Source organism: Schistocerca cancellata, chromosome 1, assembly GCF_023864275.1.
Source record: "Schistocerca cancellata isolate TAMUIC-IGC-003103 chromosome 1, iqSchCanc2.1, whole genome shotgun sequence".
Classification (NCBI taxonomy): domain Eukaryota; kingdom Metazoa; phylum Arthropoda; class Insecta; order Orthoptera; family Acrididae; genus Schistocerca; species Schistocerca cancellata.
The window spans coordinates 664,495,366-664,512,498 of NC_064626.1; positions in this window are offsets into that span (position 1 = coordinate 664,495,366).

The window sequence follows — 17,133 nt, forward strand, 5'->3', positions numbered from 1 at the left end:
GCTGATATGGAGGGGCGTGTGGTCAGCACACTGCTCTCACAGCCGGTGTCAGTTTTCGGGACCGGAGATGCTACTTTTCAGTCAAGAAGCTCCGCTATTTGCCCCACAAGTGATGAGTGCGCCCCGCTTGCCAACAGCGCCTGGCGGACCGGACAGTCACCCATGCAAGTTCTAGCCAAGCACGACAGCGCTAAACTTCGGTGGTCTGACAGATAACCTGTATTACCACTGCGACAAGGCCGGTGGCACATGAAGCACAAAATATATAGGGTAATGATATTCGTCATAATCAATCCATCTCAAATCACAACGTGATAACAATAACGATGTTCATACCTACAAAAACAGAAGAAAGAAAAGACCTTTTGTACTTATTAGTGAAGCGGACAGTGGCTCAGTAACGTGCAATATGCATAATCAAAAAAACGTTTTGTCATTTTCAAAATAATATGAAATGTCTGACAGGTGGTAATGCAACTTTTAAATGTAGCCTAAAACCGTTTCTTCTGGACAAAAATGGTTCACATGGCTCTGAGCACTATGGGACTTAACATCTATGGTCATCAGTCCCCTAGAACTTAGAACTACTTAAACCTAACTAACCTAAGGACAGCACACAACACCCAGCCATCAGGAGGAAGAGAAAATCCCTGACCCCGCCGGGAATCGAACCCGGGAACCCGGGCGTGGGAAGCGAGAACGCTACCGCACGACCACGAGATGCGGGCTCTTCTGGACAACTTGTCCTATTACATACACGACTTTTTATTTAAAAACTAGTCGTTTTTACAACAAATATAGCTTTAAATGTAGTTACATGAACAGAACTCAAAAATAATATGTTAATTAACAATTAATTTAGACCAGCCTGCCATTTAGCAACGTGTAAATGACCAGTATGAAGCCATCCAATGTAATTAGTTATGCGTATGTATCCTTTAAACTGACTCGTTCCACATCATTTCGATAAAAAAAAATGTTCACATTATCTGTGGACCACGTAACTAACGAATGTAGTAGTGAACAACTTGGAGTATCATGGAATCTATGTGATACAACATGTGAGTGACGAATTACTTTATACTGAGCCCAAAGAGCGTGTTCCTTTGGCATTTTCGTAGTTGCTACTTATAAAATTTTGACATGTGGAGAACTGGCAAAAGAAGACCCAGTTTCATACACTTAGATTTCCCACAGACATAGGTGGAACATGAACGAAAACGTATAAACCGAACTTTATAGCATATCGAGAACGTATGATTTTGATCCTTTACAGCTTTGTTCGTGTGGTAAGCACCGTTCAAGTTACTACACGAACAATAAAAACTGTGAATAACTGCACTCAGTTTCTATGATGTTACCTGGAGAATATGAATGTTAGTCCTTAACAGCAAGCACCCCGATGTGGGCATTGTTAGTTCACACTGTTGGCGCCCTCTATTGCGAAGTCTCCTGAGTTACGACGTTAACTTCTCTCGCCTAAAAAGAGACCAGTATCTCAAGTTTTATCATTTCTATTAAGCCTTCGGGACGCGGGCCCAAACTTTGGCTCCCTGTACCCTCGTAAAAAACTCAAGAACTTCCTGCATAAAACTGCGCTGCCTAGTGAGAAATAATATTCGACACACGGAAGAAAGAAACAGGCAATATGGAAAGCGCCGCGCCACGGCGGGAAAAGGTGGAAAATAATCCGACTCCCAAAAGAGGAAAACGACTCTACCAACCGCTGGCATTTCGTTTCAGAAAACAGCATTATGAATTAAACTGGCGATCATGGTGACCGCAAATACGATGGACGAGATATAACGAATTGACACGTAGAAGTTAATGCATGAAAGACAGTTTCACTACCACTCGATATGAAACATTACAAAACACCTTTGTTATTACAGTTTGTTTGTTGATCATAAATGAAAGCATGGCAGTTCATTTCTCTTCTGAAATATGATCCCCGATCTCTTTGTTTTATTTTAACCTGTTACAGTTTTACTTTCATTCTCGGAGAAAAACATAAACCCTTTTCTGTAAATATGATTTTGATTGTAAATAATGTTATAGTGTTCCCTTAAAGAGTGAACTGTTAGTACCTGCACCTTCGCTTGTTTGGGGGAAGAAACGTTTATTTGGGAGTGTTAATTTCGGAAACAGGTACTCGATAAGGCAAAGAATTTTCACTCTGGAACGGAAAGTGCGTTGATTTAAAACTTTCTGGTAGATTAAAACTGTGTATTGCACCAGCACTCTAACCTGTAATTTTTACCTTGCGCAATCAAGGTAGGAGATGAGGTGATAGCAGACTTGTGACTGTACGGGGCGGTTGTGAGTTGTGCTTGGATAGCTCAGTGATTGAACACCCCGTTAAACAACGCACTTTGGAAGTGCAGTAGATACTGTAGAACTAGTACTCCGTAGTCATATGGCCCTCCACCACTGATATATGTTATGATAGTAACATGGTGTGTAGTGTGTGCGCAGAATGACATGGCTGGTGGATGCACAGTTGGCGGGGCACATGAGAACAATAGCAGTAGAGGTTGCGAGGAGGCATTGTAGTGGAAATGCCAAGTGCTGAATGGGAGGTGCTATTCTAAACCGAAGCCTGTGCTCAAATATTTTGTAAATATTAATTGGAGCACCTCCAGGCCCACATTTGCATCGTTACCATTCAAAAAGATCTACTGTCGTCTCAACTTTGGTTAGCATCTAAAAAGAATTCCGCTGAAAATGCAACAAAAGCAGCGATTTATTTTCACCTGGCTCGCTAACAATTTGCAACATTCAGATAAGCATCACGATTGGCGAGTTCTCAATAAAACCTACATTTCTCTTGTTGCCATGTTAAAATTTGCTTCTTTTGCCATAACATAGTGGGGTAACTCAACTAACAAGTTGCTCAGATGCAGCTGCGAGAGAATTCAAAAGTGGTGGTTTATTAAGTGAGGAACTGAGGAAAACTTAGGTCAACAGCTTCTGAAAAACAGGTCCTTGATATAAAAATTAACAGGCCATGTCTTCAATTATGATATTGCAAAACCCACAGCATTTCTCTTTTCACCAGCTATTGATAGCCGTTAAAAATCATTCCTTCATCGAAAAAGTCTGTAGTTAGTCGAAAAACACGGTAGATAATGAAGTTTTGCATGGTAACCTTGTAGAAAAATACCCTCCTCTCATTCGCCAAAATATCATCTCGATATCACAAATCGTTTATTATATATGAGGTATGTTGTGGCTGTTTAATTCTTGCTTTATCGCTGGCACGTTCGAATGCAAAAGATTGTGCTACGTAAGATCAATTTTCTTGAGATTGGTGACAGCTAGAGACCTCCATCCAAGTCTAAAGAAAAATTAAATACCCTAACTAAATTTTGTATGCAGCAACATATTAATAATATGCACCAAACGTAAAATCATGGTCACCCCACATTTTCATTCCAAACTTCCTCGAATTTTGCGCAGTGTTTTACTTAAACTCAAATATAACGATAACTGTGACCATTAACGGAATGACGGGCACGTCATCATGAAGCTGGCATATAAAGCTATAAGCAACACAAAAAGAAATTTTCTTACCACATAGTTTTTGTAAAATATTTTGATTTGCCCCTCGATTCTCTCATTGCAGCACGGCGCCAACCGGTCGAAAGTTGGCAAACAATGTCGGCCTCGCCTCTTGAACAAACAAACGAAGTTGACCAGCGCTGAACAAACAAAGGAAGTTGACCAGCGCTTCAGACGGAAAATGGTCACTATGCATCGGCCACTCTATCTTGCGGGAACTCGATGTGAATGTCAATAGCATGGAATCAGTTTAGTAAAATGAGTTGGTGTGGATACTAGCTGAATGACAGAAAGGCGCCATTGTGTTTGGACATGCCTATAACCATTCCATGAATGAAATTGCTCAATTTGTCAGTGTATCAACGTGATTTGTCCTACATGTATACAGGGAATGGTGTACCACCAGTAGTCATGAAATGATGCGTAAAAACGGTTGTACAAGATCCTGACAGAACCGGAGACAAGTTTCACGTCTTATCAAAAACATTCGGTTTCGCTCCGAACAGGAATTGCTGCTGTAAGTGAATACAGGCTGATCCCAACCACTGAGAAGGGAACTGCATGCAGAGGGCGTTTGGAGCCTGAGGTCTCAGCAGTACAGAAAGCCGTAGGTCATCATAGACTAAACAACACTGATCATTCGTTGTGTGCATTGGTGGGCTAATGAGGCGTTTGATCCACAGTGTGTGAAGGGTGCAGTTTAGTACAAAGCTGGTTCTTTCATGTTTTTGGGGTGTTTTTCGTACCATGACTTGGGCCCACTCATTTAGTGCAGTGGAAACATGAACTAAGATGTTTATTGGTACTACGTACTGATGCGCTGTCTGCTATACCTTTGTGATAAGTACACTGCAAACACTCATGTCTCCCAGCCTTGTTCGCACGGATATCTTCTTTGTTTGGTGAACACCCAAGCACGCTACTGCCCCTCCGACAAGATCTGCCGATTTTAACTACATAGAAAATGTGACTATTGGGAACAGTGGGTGAAAACGTGAATCTCATACTCGAAATTTTGTAGCTCTGCTGGATCTGTTCATTAATGAGTGGCTTCAGCTGGATATGGCAAACCTAGCTTCGCAGCTAGCACATAGGCACGCCGACTGAGCCAGGTGACCAACAAAGCATCAGTCAGACGAGGGCAGAGGACTCTCCTGCTTAGGCTGTCAGGAGCCTTTGCTACTAACTCAGTGGATGCATTGTGTATGATGCCCGATAAATGTCACGATCAAACTCAGAGCTGCAGGGTACTGATTATAGAAGGGGGGACTAGGTAAGCAACACACACTAACTGGTGTATCGATACAAGGGACATGTTACAATTTAGCGTTTGGATACATGGTAAGGTGAGCGTAATGTAAGTAATAAAGAGACGTAAACTGTATGAACTCCTCCGTGACGAAAGGGACCGATTGAGAACGAAACAGTGACTTGAGAAGGAAGAGGAGTTGGGGAAAGATGAGATGTAACAGCAAATAAGACACCTAGATTTATGAATCAGGCATAACATGCCAAAATGCACTGAAAAATTGTACTTAACAATAAAATAATAGTTTAGGATAGTAAATACTGGAATAAATGTAGTGTAAGGCGCTGGCAATTTAGCCAAGAAAGCATCCAGTATTGTACATGGGTAAATACCTAATGTAAAGCACAGGATTACTAATACCATACTATTTTGTTGTGACTGGCAGTCAACGGCTCGAAGAAACCATTCCGAGGTATTCACTGCCAATCACAATCAATGACGGCACTAACAAATCTCACCTTTATCCTATCATCTTTTTACACTCTCCTTAAAACAACCAAATTTTACTTATATTTCAGTCTCAAATCATTTGTTATCTTAAAAAATATTTTTCAGTGTCAGACTTTACAGATAAAAACAAAACAGAAAATAAGAAAAAACATGACAAACAAGAACTGTAGTATGTATGGCCTGTTTTAAAAGTGAGGTAACAGATCTTTACGTTTGCAATAAATAAATATTATATACCTAAAGAAACTTCTAGACTCCCTTCTCTCTCTTCCTCGCCAAAGGAAGGCTAAAGGTGTTGCAACATAATACTAGTGTGACGTCACCTAAGAGTGATAAACATTTTTCCCAGCGTGCTTACTTACCTGTTGCTCACCTAGTTCTCCCAAATAGCACCCGAAATGGCTACTGAATTGTCTACACCCATCTAGCAATCATCCAGAGATCTTTGTCAATAAAGGCATACAGCCTCACTGCATGAGACAACCACAGGTGGAAGCACAAGCGGCCAAAGACACTGCTAGCTAGGGCATAGCCACCTATGGTAAACTAACATACGCAAACAAGCGACAAACGTTGGCAAGCCCCTGCATATCAGCAACACTGACTGGTAACTACCAGCTGCTATTAGAGCCGACCAACTGGCCACAGCAGGGACACCGACGAGCTCGCCCACAGACGCACAAACAATCTGCCAACATTCCCTCACACTGTGGCTCCGATATATGACCTATCGGACACAAGATCGATAACAAACCTAACTGTTGCAGGTTGCTGACGCTGAACGAGGACTCTGCACCAGCACCCAGCGCCAGCCGCCGAGCAGCACAAACGCACAACGTCAAGGTATCGACATGCATGGATACCCACTACTAACAAAGCCTATCCTTGCACGACCTATCGCAGGCAGCAAGACAACCGCTACTGCTCTTACCACTCGATCTAACTATCGCAGAGGTCTTTTTCCCTTGGCTCTTGCCTTGGCACTTTTTTTCCTCTGCCCTTCAAACCGCTACCCTTCGTTCGATTTCGACCAATCTATCTCCAGATGAGCGCGTATCAATGGCTAACCCTAACCAGACGTACGCAAACATCGCAGTACCCACATCCTGTGACACCTCACTTTAGTGAATACTAACCCCTATGCAGAGATGGCAGTAGACCTTTTGTGTTGGCCATCATGCCGGTGTGGGCGTGGAGGGGCTCCACCTCTTAAAAAAAAAATGCATGACACACGTAACAGCATTTTGGAATTTAGGTCAAGGTACTGGCTCACAGTGTGGTGAACACATTTCATCCCCTTACCAGCAAAACGCTGGTGCGAACTCGACTGCCACCACCAGAACTTCCACCATTTCTAATCAGAAACGGTACAGCACTACGGGAAGTACCTAATATCTAGAAAGAGACAGCAGAAACGGAAAATTTAATTTAGAATCAGGCAAGTTAAAACTTGATCTTCATTCGCTACTAAGGTTGGCACCTACACTTTATAGTATTGTACTTCATTTCGGACAATTCTTCTCTGTACTTTGTGAGAACAATAAAGTACATGAGAATACTTATTTAAAGTACATGAGAATACTTTATTTCACATACTTTTGATTTCTAGGAATCACTTTACGCAGTACATTAAAACTTCACAATTTTATCGTAGTTTTGCATATAATGGACTAGCTGAGTAACTGAACCATGAACAGAATACTCGTTTCTGAACGCAACCTAATCTCAAATGTCACTATTGCCAATGTCATAGTTTCAATTGAGAAAGAATGAGAGCCCCATAGTTTCCTGTTCTTTCCAGATACTAAGAACCACGTACTGTATGAGTCTGCTAGACTGGGAATTAAGTAAACATCTCTCCGTGGATTGTTTATTTCACCAAAAGTTAACAGACTTCAAAGTACTGCTCGTTACATAACGACGCTATATAGTCGCAACATTTAGGCCTTCCACACACGGAGAGACTGAAAAGGAACCCAACGGGCAGGCGGTCTGCTTTATCAGCTGATTGCCGACCAGCTGGCAATGCAGTTCTGCACACTGGACAATTCAGAAATGAGAAAGTAAATTTGCGGTGTGCAAGCGTGGGGGAGAGGGAAGTAATGTTTGTCATACCTGAGCACCTTTTGGTTACACTCGGTACGTCGAACACAGATTCAAACTAACAGGAAGATATGGTTCTTTGTTATTATTACACACGAATAAAAAAAGCAAAATTCTGGATTCATCCACACAGATGTATAAACTGTAGGCTGTATGTAGCAGCCAAGGATCTGTAACAGATAGTTTCGAAATTCATAGTTTTTTTAAAAAACGAATAAACAGTGCTACAGTGATTAGGCGCAGTTAACTTTCTTCAGCCGTAACACATCGTTACTTTTATGCTGAAAAAACCCAAATATCTTGTGACTTATATACGCGGAATTGTGGTGAAGGTGCTTTGTGCTCGTTAAATCATTTGTATGTTAACATCACTGTATTTACACATATTGGAGATTTGTGGCTTTTCGCTGTTTGTTTCCACGCAACAACGTAATTTTTACAGTATGATGTAGGCTGCTAGTTACACACGTAAAGTTACGGTTATATAGGGGAGTTATTCATTCACCTAGGGCAGGTAATGAGAGCTGAATTTGTTTGCTCCGCTGGATAGGAGTCAGCAGGACAAGGACACCGGGCGGCAACTCCAGGCGAGCTCAGGTGCAGAGACAAGGAGTGCATTACCAGAAATGAATACATCCTGGTGCACGGAATTCTGACGCTGAAGAGGACAGACAATGCTCAAAGGAATGGTGGAGTGTCAGGCAAGCTGAAAGATGGATTTTTACAGCTCTTTGAGAATCTATAATAATTGATAGTCAATCAGTAAAGCAAATCTGAATACATCTGAATTCTCATAAAAGTGAGGTGTATCCATTGACACAACAATATTTTCAATATCTTTAAAACGGTAGAAGTTAATATTTCACAGTGAATAAACATTTTCACAATGAACCTCTGAATCAACAACTTTTAAACACTTCATACGATTTCAACATAAAATATCTCAGATGAAAGTATTGCACAGTAACTATCATCCCTGAATGCCACATATCTGTATATATTTTATTTCTTGATTTATTACTTTTTTATAGCTTTTCATTATGAAAATGTTTGTCACAACATCGTATCCTCTATAACACTTAACAACAAATTTTAAGTGAAAGTGTGTAAATTGAATGATTCTGAGTTAGTTATGTTTATTTCAGTATAAAATGATACAAACTCATCATCTTCATAAATATTTAGCTCTAGCTATTTAAGAAAAGTAATCTACATTTTTGTATAAATAGTACACTAGCTAAATATACATTCATGTTCCAAGATACAGCATAACAAATTTTAAGTGAATAATTACTTGAATTGTGTTGTGCGTTATGCATTGATATATTTCAGTGCCATTCTGGAAGTACAAATGTAAAATAATAAAATAAAATGAAGATAATATTACATGAATGAAAATACTACCAAGGTCTACTTTGCACCAGAACGATGTGAAGCACAAAAGAAAATACATAAATTAACTGGTCACAAATGTATATAAAGGATTACAAATGTTAAATGTCCATATGTACAGTATATACAATTACATATTTTGTTCAGAGATAAATTCAGAAGATGACCGTTTTCGCTTGACTCGACGTTTATACGCGTACTCGGGAACATCCCTTCTGACAGTCCAGTAGTAATCTGCTAAAATAGTAGGGTTTCACTTTCCGGCATACCTCTTCTCAAATGTGACAATATGTTGATGAAATCGCTACCCATGTTCATCACTTACTGCACCACAATCTTTGGGGAAGAAGTCAAGACGACTATGTAAGAAGTGCATTTTCAATGAGATGTTGCAACCACGTTTTTCATAAGATGACAACATATTATCTACAATTTCCTTGTAATTTATTGCTCGTTTGTTCCCTAAGAGCTGTAAACAGATTGTCTTAAAACATTCCCAAGTATCCTTCTCATCACCTTGTAAGATTCCATCAAAAGCATGGTCTCCAAAAAGCTCTCGAATCTATGGGCCTACAAAGATGCCCTCCTTTACTTTGGCATCACTTAAGTAAGGGAACTTTTGCCTTAAGTACTTCAACATGTCACCATCTTAGTTCATTCCCTTAAAAAGGTTTTAATGAGACCCAACGTGCAAGGGCAGGAGCAGAATCTTTTTAAGGTCTGCTAGAGGTTCACTCTTAATTTTCTTTATACCTGGATGAAGAGATTTTCTGGTGGACCATTCATGTTTGCTGTAATGATATGCATGAACTCAGCTATCCCATTCACAGAGAAAGCAGCAATATTTAGAATACCCTAACTGCATACCTAATAGCAGTCATCACAAATCTGCCATTGAGAGTCATTATACTTTATGGCTTCTAGAAAAATTTTCGTGTTTTGGTATGACTCTTTCATATGCACACTATGCCCAACTGGAATAGAAGGAAGCTCATTACCAATATGTAAAAGCACTGCTTTTAAGCTCAACTTTGACGAATCAATAAATAGTCTCCACTCATCAGGGCTGTAATTAATTCTGAGAGCCTTCATTAGACCATTTATGTCCACACATGCCATAAGACTATCTTGCATGTTAAAAAAGAAGTGAATTGTTGCTCTCTTCTGTGGTAGAATGAAACATTTACATTGCTTTCAAGAAAATTGCGCTGCTGCGATCTTGATGCTAAAATCTCAGCCTTAGCTTTAGGGAGCTCTAAATCTCTAATGAGACCACTTAACTCATTTTCAGACAATTTTTGTAGATCATCAATTGATATATTTGGAAGAAACTCTGGATCTTGTGATGTACATGGTTCAGGACATTCAAAACCCCCATCAGAAATAATCTCGTATTCCGTCGGTGGTTCAGGTATTGGCAATCCGTCGCCACGTAGAAATGGACGTATAGCAGATGGAATGTTAGGATACATCACTGTCCCCTTCTTCTTCTTAGATCTTCCCTTCTTCATAGGAGAATCCATACCAAAGTAGCAGTCACTGACATGGTTAGTTGACTCACGCCAGATCATGGGCACTGCAAAGGGCACTGCACGTCCTTTCCCATGCATCCAGTTGCTGAGGTTGCTGTCATAAGTGTTGCAGATCAAATGTGGAGCCCAGGGTTCATCCTGATCACCTATTTTGCGCCCAAAATAACAACTGTAAGCTTTTTTAATCAATGGAGTTATTTGCTGTTTTTGTGAAGCAAATGTCACTTCCCCACACACATAGCAAAATGTGTCGGCACTGTTAACACAAAATCGTGACATTTTTGCTCACTTCAATAGCAGTCAACTTGGACAAATGGTAGTTAATCTGGAAACAAATGTGCAAAAATTATTACATGCATTAATAAAGTCAAGTTGAAGAGGAGGGAGACAAAAAGATCACTAAAATTGGTACGAAAATGTTTGTATCCAATATATTGCACACAAGTAAAACCAGGGACAATAATATAATTCATTTTTACTATTGTAGTTATTATGACTTTGGCAAACCATTATAATATTTGTTTTTAAACTTAACATAAAATCTGTATATAATTATGTCACAGTGATAAAACAGCGTAAAATAAAAACTAGAGCTAATTTTGAATTGTCTTTGCGATATTCGCTATCAGCACATTAGAACTGATAGGAATTGGCTATTTTCATTCGATTTACATTTTCATTGTTGCAGAGTGTAATTAAGCAGCAAGTGAATACAGCATAAATACCTCACATTTATTCATAAATGTGTATTTATTTAGCGAACAGTTTACTGTTTTGCCAGTAACTTTATTTAGATGTTAATTATTATTGATAATACAAAGTGGCCAATGGCATGTGTTAGCTGGCAGCATTTTTGAAAAGACTGCCAAAAGACGCTTCTGACAAGCAGGTAAAAATCACTTACTAAACAGTATTTAATGGTAATCTATTATCATTTACTGTGAGTGCACTTGTGCAAGAATACTGGCTTATTTATTTGTAAAAAAAACCTTTATTTATATTTATTGTGAATGGTTTGAATGTGACTGAATATTTTAATATTTCTTTATTTAAATATTGTTTAACATACTATTTTAGTCCGGAAGTAATAAAGTAGAGTCAAATGATGTCTGCGGAACTGAAATTCGATGTATTTTTGGTGGGGATGAACTTCAGCCAACGGATAAGCAGACTGTAGCGGAACACTATAGGAGTCAAGTGGAGAACAGGACTTTTTGGATGAAGAGCTCGAGGGCGTGATTTGAGATACTTCATGTTGAGTGCTGGAAGAAGGCAAACGTGCGTATGGTAATGTGCAGTGATTATTTTAGGCAGTGAACGGCCGCTACTATATTCTAACTTTTGAAGGGACTTGTTGTTTCGAGAGGTCTGAGTAGGTCACTCTGCCATTCTCGTAAAGCTCAAAATGGTTCAAATGGCTCTGAGCACTATGGGACTTAACATCTGAGGTCCACAGTCCCCTAGAACTTAGAACTACTTAAACCTAACTAATCTAAGGACATCACACACATCCATGCCCACGGCAGGATTCGAACCTGCGACCGTAGCGGTCGCGCGGTTCCAGACTGAAGCGCCTAGAACCGCTCCGCCACACCGGCCGGCCCGTAAAGCTCTCAGCGTAACTTTATTGCATTTTAGAGACTATTTCTGTCTGTATTATACTTGATTATCTTAGTACAACTTGCTGTCTATTTGAGATGTCCTTTCTTGAATAAGCATTTTTCAGCGTAATTCTCTGTCGCCTACATGAGTTACAGAGTTATGACAGAGCCCTTTTTATTAAATTATTGATTTATCTTTTATTTCATAATTATGTATATTTTATTAATTCGGAGTTCTATCTGACTGCAGATCACAGCCACAGATTATTATTTGCACTGAAGCAGTTGCAGGACATGAAAGCAGACATGCGTGGCTCGACCCTATGACTATATCGAGCTATTCTTTTTAAACAGAGCTGTGGGTAGCCGAAGTACCTCAATTACGACTATCCGCAGGCCGGCCGAGGTGTCAGAACAAGGTTAGTGATTCTGCGGTGTACGAGCAACGTAAATATTCAAAGGGAGTGGTATCAAAGCATGTGGGAAATATCAGACATGGTACAGCAGGTTGCTGCAGCGAAGGCATTACTCGCAACTAGGACAAGGGCTCGCATGCCATATATGAGTCATTCGATTAATAAAAAATGATCCTTAAACACGTATATGAAGAAATGGAGTTGCTGAAGGCATAAGCGAAGCTCTTTTATGGTCACTGTTGCACGAACGCTTATCTTATCGCCGGCCGGGGTGGCCGAGCGGTTCTAGGCGCTACAGTCTGGAACCGCGCGACTGCTACGGTCGCAGGTTCGAATCCTGCCTCGGGCATGGATGTGTGTGATGTCCTTAGGTTAGTCGGGTTTAAGTAGTTCTAAGTTCCAGGGGACTGATGACCTCAGAAGTTAAGTCCCATAGTGCTCAGAGCCATTTGAACTATCCGCAGGTAAACACGCAGCTGGATTGCTCGTATGGGATGCTGTTTGGAAGAGCACCTACGCCACAAGAAAACCGTTAGGTACTGTCGTACACAAAATAATACTATCGATATGATTTACAATTGTTTGTATGTTTGCTTCCATTGACGTACCGGTAATTTTATTTCAAACAATGGGTGTACAGTACACTATACATGTAATATAAAATTGTTTTCCCATTTCACACCCGCTTTCTCCACAAGTCTCTCCTTCATTAGCCTGGGAACTTGTATAAAATGGGACGTTTTTCGACTTCCTGTGGAAGCTGTAACGCCCCAATTATAGAACCTATAATGAATACTCTTTTATTGCAAAAAGAAATAGAAAAATTAGTCATCCTGTCAGTGATGACAGGTACTAACAAAATTTACATTCTTGACAGTTTGATAAACAAGAATGTTATGTAAATATTAATGCTTATCATAAGGAAAGGACTGAATGAAACAATACCATATGATACGAAATAGAAACTTTAAAGAAATAATTCAAAAAATTATTATTTACGAAGGTTAAAGTCCAGACCATAAATTGATCAAAGATAACATTTATCTTAGAAGAGAGTTGTAGCCGCATAGAGGTGTAAGTTGGCAGTGACTACAATGTAGCTCGGCGATGGGGTTGTTAACTTCACTTCTCTCTTGTACTCTTGCAATAGTAGTACGCATGTTAAGCGCTACTAGATTGTTTTAAAACCGATCTGAAGTTTAAAAGTGTTACGGTTGGAAGTATTAGTCAGAAGTCGGACTGAACTAAAATCATCTTTACCGTTTAGACAGATAACGGGATAGTTGATATATGTGACAGAAAAATAACTCGTGTGATTGTTTATTTGTGATGGAACTTAGCCTTCGTGATACTTAATAGTCACGAACATCAAAGGACACAGAAAGAGACTGACCGCCAACATAAACTCAATTATTAAACTTACAATTGCGCCGTGTTGTCAGAAGCTATCGTCAAAGTCAGAATTGCTGATGCTAACAGACGCAATTCCCTGAGTGAAAAATCGCTGTGTGTGCTCAGTGTAGGAACAAATCATTACGAAGAACAATAAACTTTAATTCAACCTTAATTCTTCGTGTCGAATACATCATTTAATGGACAATTAAAGTGTATTTGTGGAATTAACTGATTCTTCGGGTAACATAAAAGTGAAAAGAGATTTAGTGACAATGTAACTGTAAACAGCAATAAGTTTACACCGCAATACGACGCATTCTGAACATTGCTCAAGGATATGTTACCTCTGGGTTTACGTTGTGTAGTTGTTGAATACGCGACGTAGCAACGCCTTGACGAAGGAATAATAATTAACAACTCAATATCCTCGCAAAAAATCTTGATGTGACATCGGCTTGAGTGATAGATTGATGATTCAAGACATTATATTTCAACGTTTGAATACCCATTCTCAAACCGAGCATAAGAACTACAGTCAGCAAGTTCGCGTAAAAGTCTGTCGCGAACATACAAAGGACTTTTGGTTATCATTTCAGATCAAGGGAGTCATCGCGTTATCGAGTGGTGCAGTCGCTATATTTATAAGTGGAGAAGATCGATAGACATCGAACTCCATTGCTTTAATTACAAGCAAGGGCGGCGCACACACTCCGGCGTGCTGCTCCATCGAGACGTTGATATCAGTTTTGAGAGACAGTATCTGAAAAATAACCAAAACGCACGAGGAGTTTGTTTTTATAATAGTTACAGATTGGCATTGTCGTGATCGACGGACGCCGTTCCACGTCATCTCGACTGGGACAACCGTCACCATCGAGCCGAGACAAAAGGAGACGTCACAAAACTAATGTTCACAACTTGCCCATCAATCTTCAAATTAAGCCAGTACAGGGCTGTGTTCGAGGGCACGACGCAACGCCGTCGCTTGGAAACTCTGGCGCCGAGTCTACGGCAACTGGTTGGCAATGTGTTGGAAGCCAGTGACTGGGGCGTTCAGAACGAAAGAAACAAAGGGTCTCTGAATCTGATAAAAAGTTAATTGTTTATTTATCTTAACTTAAATGTGGCTGTAAAATGGTGTAAAGCTATATATGGGTGACAATTTTTAATTACTGCTGAAAGCAACAAATATATTTTTGAACAGAATTTTACTCTATTTGCTCATAAAAAGGTGGCAACTACAGTCGCATCCCTCTCTCCCCCTCCCCCTTCACCCCACCCTTTTTTGTCCTCTCAGTCCTGGCGTCTTGCACGTCTCCATCAACACAGAAATAACACCAAAAAAACTCATAAAGCGAGATAATTTCGACATGCATCAAAAAAATGGTTGCCATAATAGTGGTTTTAGGAAGCGTAAGGCAATGCGGCATTAAAAGGGGCCACAACAGCAGCCTAGAGATTTGAAAGCACTGCACAACAGAACGTAAGCAATACCGAATTTTTTTTCAAAATTTGTAACGAAATATTTACAATATTAAAGGGAGGCACAGCTGTGAATAATGTAAGTTGTAAGAAATTACAATAGGCTGTTCCTGACAGTAAATTAAGTAGCTTTCTGGACGTAAATGGGATAAGCTGTGATGAACAAAAATACCAATCTTCAACTGTAACGGAGCTGAACTCTTATTGAAGAGGACCGTGGCTCACATAGTTGTCCAGCAACAAGATTTAGGTTTCCCGTGATTTCCTTAAACTGCTTGACGCAAATGCCGACGTATTTCCTTAGAAAGGACGTACTCGGTTACTTTTCTCATCATTCCGTAATTCGATTTGTACTCCGTCTTCAGTCACCTTATTCTTGATAAAGCGTTCGACCTTAACATCTCTTTTGTAAAACAGACGATACTCATTCAGTTAACTTATATCTAATGTTTTACCATGTGTTCAAAAAGTTTCATTTCTAGCAATTAGAGATGCTAAGCGACATTGTTATATAACTCATGTTGATGATATACCGTAAAATAACGAGGAAAAAAATTCATTGAAATGATGAGACATGATCCCTGTCCTCAAGTGGAAGAATACTGTGAAACTTCCGCTTCATTAGTTGGAGGCCGTTTAAGAAATTTTCCTCGGTGGCGAAGGATTCCTACATCGCAACAAGACAGCAACAAATGAGCATGTAGATTCGTGGTTGAGGCGCTAGTCACGTATTCTGGAGTAGATGGATTCGGCCTGCAGTTTGCCATGAACACCGCCATTCGACTCCTTCAACAGATTGCAGTCGATAACGTCTCCGCTATTGTCCAACTGAATTTTTCTGTCGCCTCTAACGATCTTGGCGTCCGAACTACCTTTACCTTTGTTTTTAGTCGGTGCAGTTACTAGCTCAGGACCGTTGCTAGGCGTTTTGTCGCCCTAGGAGAGAATTGAAAAATGACGTCCCTCTTTGTTACTACCATTGGTCTCCCAAATATCCTCATTTGCTCCATTTTTTCGCTGTTTGATTTAAAATTATTTTTTTCCGCCTTTAGTCGCCCTTAAAATTATGTCTAATAGTAGAAACGGCCCTGTTATAGCCACATTTGTATTAGCATCATATCCCCACACATCATTAATTGTCTAAAACCGCTGTACGAGAGTGGAGTGATACGTGCAGTAAAAATGATTGCAAATAAAGTGAGTTTGCAGAAACAGAAATTTATAATTTTAATACCCTACATTAAGCTCAATGAATTTAATTTTATGATGTTGTTGTTGTGGTCTTCAGTCCAGAGACTGGTTTGATGCAGATCTCCATGCTACTCTATCCTGTGCAAGCTTCTTCATCTCCCAGTACCTACTGCAACCTACATCCTTCTGAATCTGTTTCGTGTATTCATCTCTTGGTCTCCCTCTACGATTTTTACCCTCCACGCTGCCCTCCAATACTAAGATGGTGATCCCTTGATGCTTCAGAATAAGCCCTACCAACCGATCCCTTCTTCTACTCAAGTTGTGCCACAAATTTCTCTTCTCTCCAATTCTGTTCAATACCGCCTCAGTAGTTATGTGATCTACCCATCTAATCTTCAGCATTCTTCTGTAGCAACACATTTCGAAAGCTTCTATTCTCTTTTTGTCTAAACTATTTATCGTCAATGTTTCACTTCCATACATGGCTACACTCCATACAAATACTTTCAAAAAAGACTTCCTGACACTTAAATCTATACTCGATGTTAACAAATGCCTCTTCTTCAGAAATGCTTTCCTTGCCATTGCCAGTCTACATTTTATATCCTCTCTACTTCCACCATCCTCATTTATTTTGCTCCCCAGATACCAAAACAGATTTACTACTTTAAGCGCCTCATTTCCTAATCTAATTCCCG